Below are 9,036 nucleotides of genomic sequence, written 5' to 3'. Positions count from 1 at the left end.
ATGGATGGTGATGAATTTATTCATTACTTCGCTGTAGTCAACTTTGGTTTTAGTCAGGTGGCAGGTCTCCATGGTCCCCCATCCAAGATGGCATAATGACTTCAGGTCATGCAAGCAGTCCTCTCACTGCAGGACTCAGCAAGCTGTAAAAACATAGTAGGGAGGGAGAGCTGTCCGATGAATGCAGCAGTCCTCTGGCCCAGAAAATGCACAGGGACCTGACAGGAGCAGCCTCATGGCACCACCAGCAAGGACAGCACATTGGCTGGAGGAAGGCAGTGCAATGAGCCTGCAAATCTCCTTCTCATGATATTTTTACAAGAACAGGTCTTTACTTCAAGATACCACTTTCCAGAAAATGCTGTGCTTGTACATTCCTGTCCTACCCTCCCCCAGCACGCTTTCCTTGCTAACACAAGCTTTGTAGAACTACTGGAAAGCAGGAGCAGGACTTCTCACTGAGCTCTTCCCTGCTCCCCACCAGCTGCACCCCTGCTCACTGACTCCACCACAGAGGACAGCTTTTATCGGCAGGCACACGAGGAAGCAGAGAGCTCTGCAGCTGTGTAGTTGGTTGCTTGACTTCATCATTAGCAAACTGTTCAATATTTTGCTCATTTGTGTGCGTGTACAATTATCCCTTGGGTCACCGAAACAATTCATTGCGCTCTGAAGAGCGCCAGCCATTCAGCTTGGTTGTGGGAGCTCAAAGCAGCCTCCCCCCAGAAATACTCCATATATCTTCTTAAGGTGATGGGGTGGGGCTCTGGTGTAATCAGAGTTTCCCCTTTTATCTCTCACAGATCTGTCTGAGCAGCTCTGGACTCCATCAGCCCTGTGATATCATTTCCTTGGCACGGCTGCCGCCGGCTTTATTTTTGCTAGTTTTAATCCTGTAAACACTCACAAGGAATGACAGCGAGCCCTTGGGGAAGTGCTTTTTCCTCCTCCCCTCCCCTCCAGAAGAGCTGCCCATTTGTCAGAGCTCACTGGGAGGAAGAGGAGGGACAGGAGGCTGAAGGCAAAGCAGTTGGGGAAGAACGTGCTGTGGTTCCTCCTGGTGTGATGGAGCAGTGAGGACAATCTTGACAGCTATGGAAAATAAACAAGTCCAAGGACAAAGGAGCCAGCTGGGTTCTCTGCCAGCCGGACGGTTTCTAATCTTTTATTTTCTCTGGTTGTTGATGCATTTATTGAAAAGACTTTTCCTTGGTGTGTCAGAAGCATTGCGAAGCTCAGGGCACCCAACACCCAGCTGGGATCATCCCTCACCCGGCAGTGCTGTACTGGTTACTTAAGAAAACAATGCTGACAGGATGGATATTAGGAACAATTTCTTCTCAGAAAAGGGCGTAAAGCACTGGCACAGCTGCCCAGGGAATGGTGGGGTCACTGTCACTGGAGATGTTCCAAAACCATGGAGATGTGGCACTGAGGGATATGGGCAGTGAGTACAGTGGAGTGGGTTGGGGTTTGGATTTGGGGATCTGAGCCGTCTTTTCCAACTGGAATGATTCCATAGTTCTATGACTCTAGGAGAGAGGGAAGGAAAAGAGCCTCTAAGCACCACAAACAAATCTCCCAGAGCACTTTGGGAGCTGGGATGATTAACATTCCTTAACAAGGAAGGCAGAGGAGGAGCAAAGCAGCACCCTCCTGCGAGTCCCATCTTCCTATGTCATCCCCTGTTGCCATCTGGCAGATTTACTGGACCCAGTAACATTGCTCCCACTGATACAATGAGGAATTGCAGGCAGGGCTGTATTTCCTCCTTAATGTTGCTTCCATGCCAGAAAAGTTCAGGTCTGGGTCAGATTTTTGCATAAATTTATCCATATAAAAATACATATATATATGCATACACACAAATGTATCTTTCTTTCTTCTTTCCAACTGATTTCTACTTTTCCCCATCTAAGGACTCATTCATCCTCACCTCCCCATGAAACCTCATTGGTTTCAGCAGTAAGTGGTGTCCAAGCCCCTTCTGTTGGGACAATAAGCCCAAAAAGTTATTCATAGGTGAATTTTGTTAGGAGTATAGGCTCCTAGCACTGCTACTTCTCTATTAATTAGAGGTCTGATGGCAGCCTGGTGGTGTTGGTAATGCTTCTCATGGCTAAAGTCTTTGAGATAATAATTTGGGGCACATCCTTAGGGGAATGTATCACCCCCACTGATTAAGGATTTCTGTTTCTCTTTCATTTGACCCAGGGGCTCAGGGAAATTTTCAGTCATAGTGCTCACAGGTTTTCTGCTGCTCAGAATTAACTACACCTGCCTGATGGAGGGATGCACGCTTTACCCGGAGGACTTTCCTAGCTGAGAGCCTGTTGTCTGGGCACAAATAGGTGTTTAAATCTGCATTTCTTCAGCCTCTCTTTCTAGATCTCCATAAGAAGTACATGACAGTGAGTTCCCATGCATGGCTCATATTGTCTCAGGTGCCACTTTCTTATGTCCCATAAATGATGTGCTACATAAATCCTTTCCTGCTGGTATAATCTAACCCACCCTGCTTATTCCTTCTTACCAGCATTAAGCAGGAGGTCATTTTAAGACACATCTCAGTGTTGTATCCTGTGACAGGGAGGTGACTCGTGTTCCCTGTGGCTGGAAGGCCCAATGGGGCCAGGACAGAGGGACATTACCTGCATCCCCATTCCCCAAGCATGTTTGACTTGATGATCCTTATAGGTCCCTTCCAACTCAGGATGTTCTATGATTCTATGTTCCATCTGCTGCTGGAGACCCCACCCTCCCCCCGCTGATCTGAACAGGGTGAGCACCTTCCTTCTCCTCACAGAACAGGAGGTGGAATCAGAGACGGGAGTTCCTGGCTGATTCCTCCTCCAACTCGTGCTGTCCATATTTTCATGAACATGTTCTTGACCGTGGAAACCTGGACACCGCCAGGAGGGGAAGGAAAGGACTTGCTGTACTTGAGACACTCCAGCTCCACTGTGAGGAGAGAGTTCTTGTTAAATATGAGGCTGTTCCCTTGAAAGAGCAGCAGGAGCCTTTGCCTCTCCAAACACCATCCCAGACCAAGTCACACACCTCCTCACTGAAGCCTGGCTCTAAGCTGCCTTTTCCCACAATTTCAGAGCTTTACAGTCAGCGTTCCTCATTTTCCATGTCATTAATCTCCACAGGCCTCAGTTCCAAGCAGGCTGGAGGCCAGGTCTTGCCAGACAGATTTCAAGTGAAATCCAAGTTGTCTGGAAAAAAAAAAAAATCAACTAAAAATGTGAAAAGCACGTGAACTATCAGCGGCTGCCCAGCAGGGCCAGGGGGAGGCTGCCCAAGCACACAGATGGCTTTAGAGGCGATCAGTGGACCTCTTCTCATTTCACTTAACTTTTCCAGCAACCAACCAACCACCAACCAACAAAATACTGGTTGGGTTAACATATTTTTATTATTTTGCCTGGGAAAAAAAAGACTGGGAGAATATTTTTAGTTTCTCAATAAAGATTTTCTTGCTTTGAGAACTTTCATGGAGCATTGCAAGCCAATACATTTTTCAGAGCATATTTTCACAGTGATTTCTTTCTCATCTCCTCCTTTTGGCCTTTGTCTGAGCTGCTCTGCCATGAAGCTCCAGTTCCCCAAGGTCCAAGAGCTGAGGAAGAGGCAGACAAGAATTCCTTCAGACGGGGAAAGGGAAACACAGAAAACCAGTCATGCAGTGGGATAGGGGGAAAGGATAAAACTCTCTTTCCTGGCCATCTCTAAGAGATGTCTCGCTGACACCACTTCTGACCCTCACCTCTTGTTCTGCAGATGACTCAGAGCTTGCCATCTTTTGGGCATCTGGCATAAATCTGGGATTCTAGGCAAGAAGTCCACCTGCTTTTGGAGGTCTTTTGTTCTCAGGAACTTCTTTCTGGCACCTCCAACCTAACAAGATGGCCCTCGGGGTTTTGGCGTGGGATTTGTTCAGCCTCTCCATTGACCCTTGATCTCATGCCAGTGCCACTGGGATGCCCCTCTGGCAGGGCTGGCTCCTTGCAGAGCTGTGTGGGGGTACCTGCTGCCCACCCTGCTAATGAACTGGGGAAGCAAACTGCTCTGGATTCTAGAATATAATCATGGCTCAGTGCTTTCAGGCTAGTGGGAAGCTGTGAGCCACGAATCTCCATGGCTGCATGTTATATTTCTCCCTACAGAAACAACTGCTGACATGGTTCAGCTAGATGAGTTTCATGGCGCTGCATCAGGAATAAATTGCTAAAAAGAGCAGCAGCACCAGCGTGCTGAGCTGGGATCCTTCAAAACAGGAGCTTTGGCACACTGTGGTGTGATCCGTCGTGCCAGCCCTTGGAGCAAGGCTGGGATGCACTTTGGAGGAATCCTAATGGATTCTGCAGACACTTTGCTGCACTCCTGCATCGCTCTTCCTCCCCCCCCGGTGTCCTCCCAAGTCCCTTCAAAACAGAGTTTGGAAGCAGCCTTGTGATGCTTAAGTCCTTAAGCCCTGCCTTTCTCAACTCATAAAGGGAACCAAAAGGAATTGTTTTGAAATAACAGTGCAAATCAAATTACCCGTCACAGATAAGGGGGAGAGAGGTGAAATATGAAAAGGCTTTAGATGAAAGAAGAATTAGCCTGCAACCCACAAGGAATAACTCAATTCAAGTCTCATTTTCAGCACCCCCAGAATCTGGCGCACCAGAGGTCCCTAATGAAGCCCAGCAGATAAACCTGGCCAAGGCAATTTGTTACAGCACTGAACACAGAGCCATTTCACCAACCACATGCTAAGCATCAACCGTCGCATAGAATGGGAAAAGTATATCAACCTACTAGAAGCCATCATCAATCAGTGCAGAGGAAACCAAACCGCCCTTGTTGGGTTCCAGCCATGGGAAGCCACGCTGTGGTTTGTGCTCACAGACATCCAGCAGCTTTGTGAGCATCCTCCCATGCTGCATGCCCAAGGCATGGGGCTGGGGACCTGCAGATGTCCCCAGCAGAACCTGGGACAGAAAGGGATGGAGTCTGCAAGGCTTCTCCTCTTGGCTGCAGCAATATTAGCCTTGGATTCCTCAGGCCTGGCAGGGTTACTGGTGGGCTTGGGATGCACCAAGCCCTGCTGGGCAGGGGGGATAGGCAGGGACCCTCCTCAGCGCTGGGACCCACCTGGTTTGTAAGCAGCCCCCAGATCCATACGGATTCCTGCCGAGTCTACTGACGGGCAGCTGCTAAGCTGAGCTGGCTGCGTTATTCACGGAGATTGGGAGGATTGCAGAAATTGCTCTGTGCAGTGGGGAAGGAGGGATTTTGTTTTTCTTCTCCGTCAAACTAAAACACATAATTGAAGAGTGAAATTTGGAAAGCTTTCTCAAGGACTTTAGATATTTAATCCTCTTTAAAACACGGGAATTGCTCCCTATTCTCTGCCTTATTTAATGGGAAACAGGTCTCTTGCTCCCACAGCCCTTCTGTAACTGCTGACCGTCTGATAATTCTGCCTTGACACAAAGACAAATGCACTGTGCTGTCTGTACATGCATCCCCAGATCCTCCCAAATAAAATAAAAGGTTATTTTTCCTTTAACATATATTGAATTTGCAGATTCTAAAACTTTCCTTTCATGAACAGCAACTTAGCAGAATGGAGACCACAAGGAGCAGAAATTGTGGCTTGAGCACATGCTCCAGAGCTACTCTCCTTGCACATATGGAGGATGCCTAGGCAGTGTGCCATCACCCCCAGGTGGCCTCCCAGATTTCTACACACAGCCATGGAGCCATTTAGGGTCTATGTCTTTTCAGATCAGGAAGTCCAACTATCAAATTGACTTATCGAGTCCCATTGTTAAACCATGGCCCTTGGTGCCACACATCTCTCAAATATGTCAAAGACTCTCATCACCTCTCTGAGCAGCCCCTTCCAATCCCTGACCACTCTCTCCACGAAGAAAGTCTAACATTCAACCTAAACCTCCCCAATGCAACTTGAGGCCATTTTTTTCACATCCCATTTCCTGTCACCTATGAAAAGAGACTCCTCACTTGTCCTTATAACCACCAAAGAGAAATCCCACAGTCAAACCCAGCAAGTCCCCACAACATACAGAGATGATTGCTTTTTTCTCAAAGCCCGTAATTAGTTTTTCTGGATTTGCTTCTTCTCTGCAGAAACTTTTCATTAGCACAGCCTGGGAGAGACTTTATTTGCACAGCCATGAAATATGAATACATTCTCAGCAGGAACTGTTTGTGCAAAGTTTGCTGTTGTAAAACAGGGCAGACAGTGGCTTCTCCACAACCTATGGAGGTTTCCCTTTTATCTCTCACTCAGTTATTAGAGCATATCTAGTGGCTGGAAACCCAGCTTGCAGTGGGGGGTTGGAACCTGATGATCCTTGAGGGGACCTTCATTTAAAGCACAGTCTTGACTTGTTGCTCAGCGTGAGAAACAGCCTCTTCCTCCTCTAAAGACAATCAGGTACCGCTGGTCGCAGGGACACCAAAGGAAGCCCTGCCACAGGCTGTCCTCCACAACTTCCAACCTGGCCCTTTTAAGCATCCTCCCTCCACCATCCCAGGTTGCTGGGTCTCAAGCACATCACTCAGCAGTGGGCGTTTATGAAAGCCCAAAATGCATGTCTGATTTTGCAGAACGAGACCTGGGGCTTCTTAAAACATTAACAGCTTCTGATGAGCATGCTGCACCCATACTGAATATGTGTCTGAGCATGCTTCACTCTGCCATCTCCAGCCCTCAGCCCCAGGGCCAGATCACCCCATGGTAGGAATCTGCAGCTCCCGAGGCCCTTCTCACCTCTGTGAACTCTGGAACACTATTCTGAGGGCTGCTCTCCAGGGCAGATGGCATCAGGCTTGTTCTGCAGCAGTTCGCATATGATGGATCTCTCCACTCTGTAGATGTAAATGACCCTCAGCTCAAGCAGGAGCCCCAGGGATTTGCCTTCTCCATCCAGGAGAATGAAAATCATCCCAACAATGAAAGTATGAAATGAGCTTGCCTTGAAGTCAGATGATGCTTCTGCTGATGAGTAGGAAAACGTGACTTTGGATAGTTTAGAGAGCTCCAGACACAAGAAGAAAAATACAGAGACTAAAAGTAAGAAAAAAGGGTGAGTCTGCTTAACTCATCCACACTGAGATCCTCAGCCCTGCTCCTGGGGAAACCCATGGAGGAATCACAGAATCATAACATGGCTTGGGTTGGAAGGGACCTCAAGGATCATCAAGCTCCAACCCCTCTGCTACATGCATCCAGGTCTTCCAAGACAGGATCCTCTCGAGAGTAGAGCCAGTAGCACTCCCAAAAGCCAGCCCTCTTCAGCTCCTCTCTCGCAAAGGACGACAGACCTGTGGTTTCATTTGCAGTCAGTGAGTGAATGGGACGTGCCATGATCCTGGAAATGTGCTGTGGGACTGCATGGATGCATTGCAGCTTTCAGAGAGATCTTTTTTTCTTCTCTGCATGCAGATGGCTGGAAACAGAAAGGAGACTGGGCAGAAGCTCCAGCAATTCTCTTTCCATGGATATCATGATATACACCTGGATATGGGCGGATCAAACATCACAGAATGGTTTGGGTTAAAAGGTGCCTTAAAGCCCATCAATTTCTAACCCCCCTGCTGTGGGCTGGCTGTCACCTACCAGCTCAGGCTGCCCAAGGCCCCATCCAACCTGGCCCTGAGCACCTCCAGGGATGGGGCACCGGCTCTCTGGGCAGCCTGTTATGATGTCAAATATGACATGAGCCCGAAAGCACCGGATGAAAAAAAGATCAGGCACAGAAACAAAGGTGTTACTATAATTAACTTTTTCTTTTTATTTACACCACAAGAATAACAAGTTGTCATAATGTGGTACAAAATACTGGACTCCTAATAAAGTTGAAATTGAAGTCGGTACTGTCAGAGAAAGACACCATTGGCCAGTTAAAAAACAAAACAAAACAAAAAAAACAAAACAAAAAAAGAAACCAACAACAACAAAAAAAAACCCACAAAACCAAAAATAGAGAAAAGAGGAAAAAAAAATAGCAAGCAAAAACAAGAGTGAGAAAAATATTCCAACTCCATCAAGTAAAACAAAGGACCATCAGAAAATTTAGCACAAAGAATGCTACCATCACTTAAAGAAGGGTCCATACAATAAGAGTGAAATTGTGTCTAAATTACAGCGTAAACCGGTAGCTGCTACCAATGGTGACATCATACTGAGCATGTATAGGTATAAAGTAGAATATAATATAGTTACAACTTTTTGATACTACATATCTGTAATAAGCTCTCGGGTGAATAATGTTTCAACCCCTCCCCCCACTTTTATATATATATTATATATATAAGTTTGTCATCCTCATAAATTGGAAAATAGCGCCTCCACTATGGAGCACAGAAAAGTGTTAATTTATTTTCTTTCAATAGGATACTTTTTCATCAATATCAAAGACAAAGTGAAGATGAGCTGAGAACGAGCTCAACTTCATGACAATGAAGAAACATGATTTTCCTTTCGATGTAAAGTCTTGTTTTAAACCACAGTGTTGCACAGTACACGACTGCTTAAAGTGAAACCTAGCAAGACATCATGTAAAAGTAATTGTAAAAAAGTTAACACAGCTGTGCTGCAGAGTTAACTCTTTAAAGTCCTCGTCATTCACCACCTCAGAATTAACGACTACGTGTGTTGACAAAGGGTTGCATCCGACCTCCCCACCCAGCCAAGAAATCAAAATAAAATACCCAACCAAATTAGAAAAATAATAATAATAATAATGACACAGGCAGTTAACTTTGTGTGTTCTGCGTAGCTTCCCTAAAAACACTGTTTCCACATAAATACAATAAACTCTATTATTGGTAAGTCACAAGTGCTAGATAAACGTCTTTTTCTTCTTCTTAAAATGAGAAATGTTTAAGTAGTCCTTTTTTATTTAACTCTTTCTTAACAACAAAAAGCACGATCTCTTAAGTTCAGTAAAACGTGAAAAACGTTTCCCACTCTCCTTCCTTTGTGTGTGTGTGTGTGTGTGTGTGGTTGGT

At 46.2% G+C, this 9,036-nt stretch overlaps 1 pseudogene; it reads right to left on the bottom strand.

Annotated features, from left to right (window-relative positions):
• Positions 1 to 7,707: 7,707 nt before the first annotated feature.
• Positions 7,708 to 9,032, bottom strand: LOC100546653 (annotated as a pseudogene).
• Positions 9,033 to 9,036: the final 4 nt, after the last annotated feature.

Source organism: Meleagris gallopavo, chromosome 7 (assembly GCF_000146605.3).
Source record: "Meleagris gallopavo isolate NT-WF06-2002-E0010 breed Aviagen turkey brand Nicholas breeding stock chromosome 7, Turkey_5.1, whole genome shotgun sequence".
NCBI lineage: Eukaryota > Metazoa > Chordata > Aves > Galliformes > Phasianidae > Meleagris > Meleagris gallopavo.
Note: the sequence above shows the minus strand (reverse complement) of the source record. Positions and strands in the feature narration are given on the sequence as shown.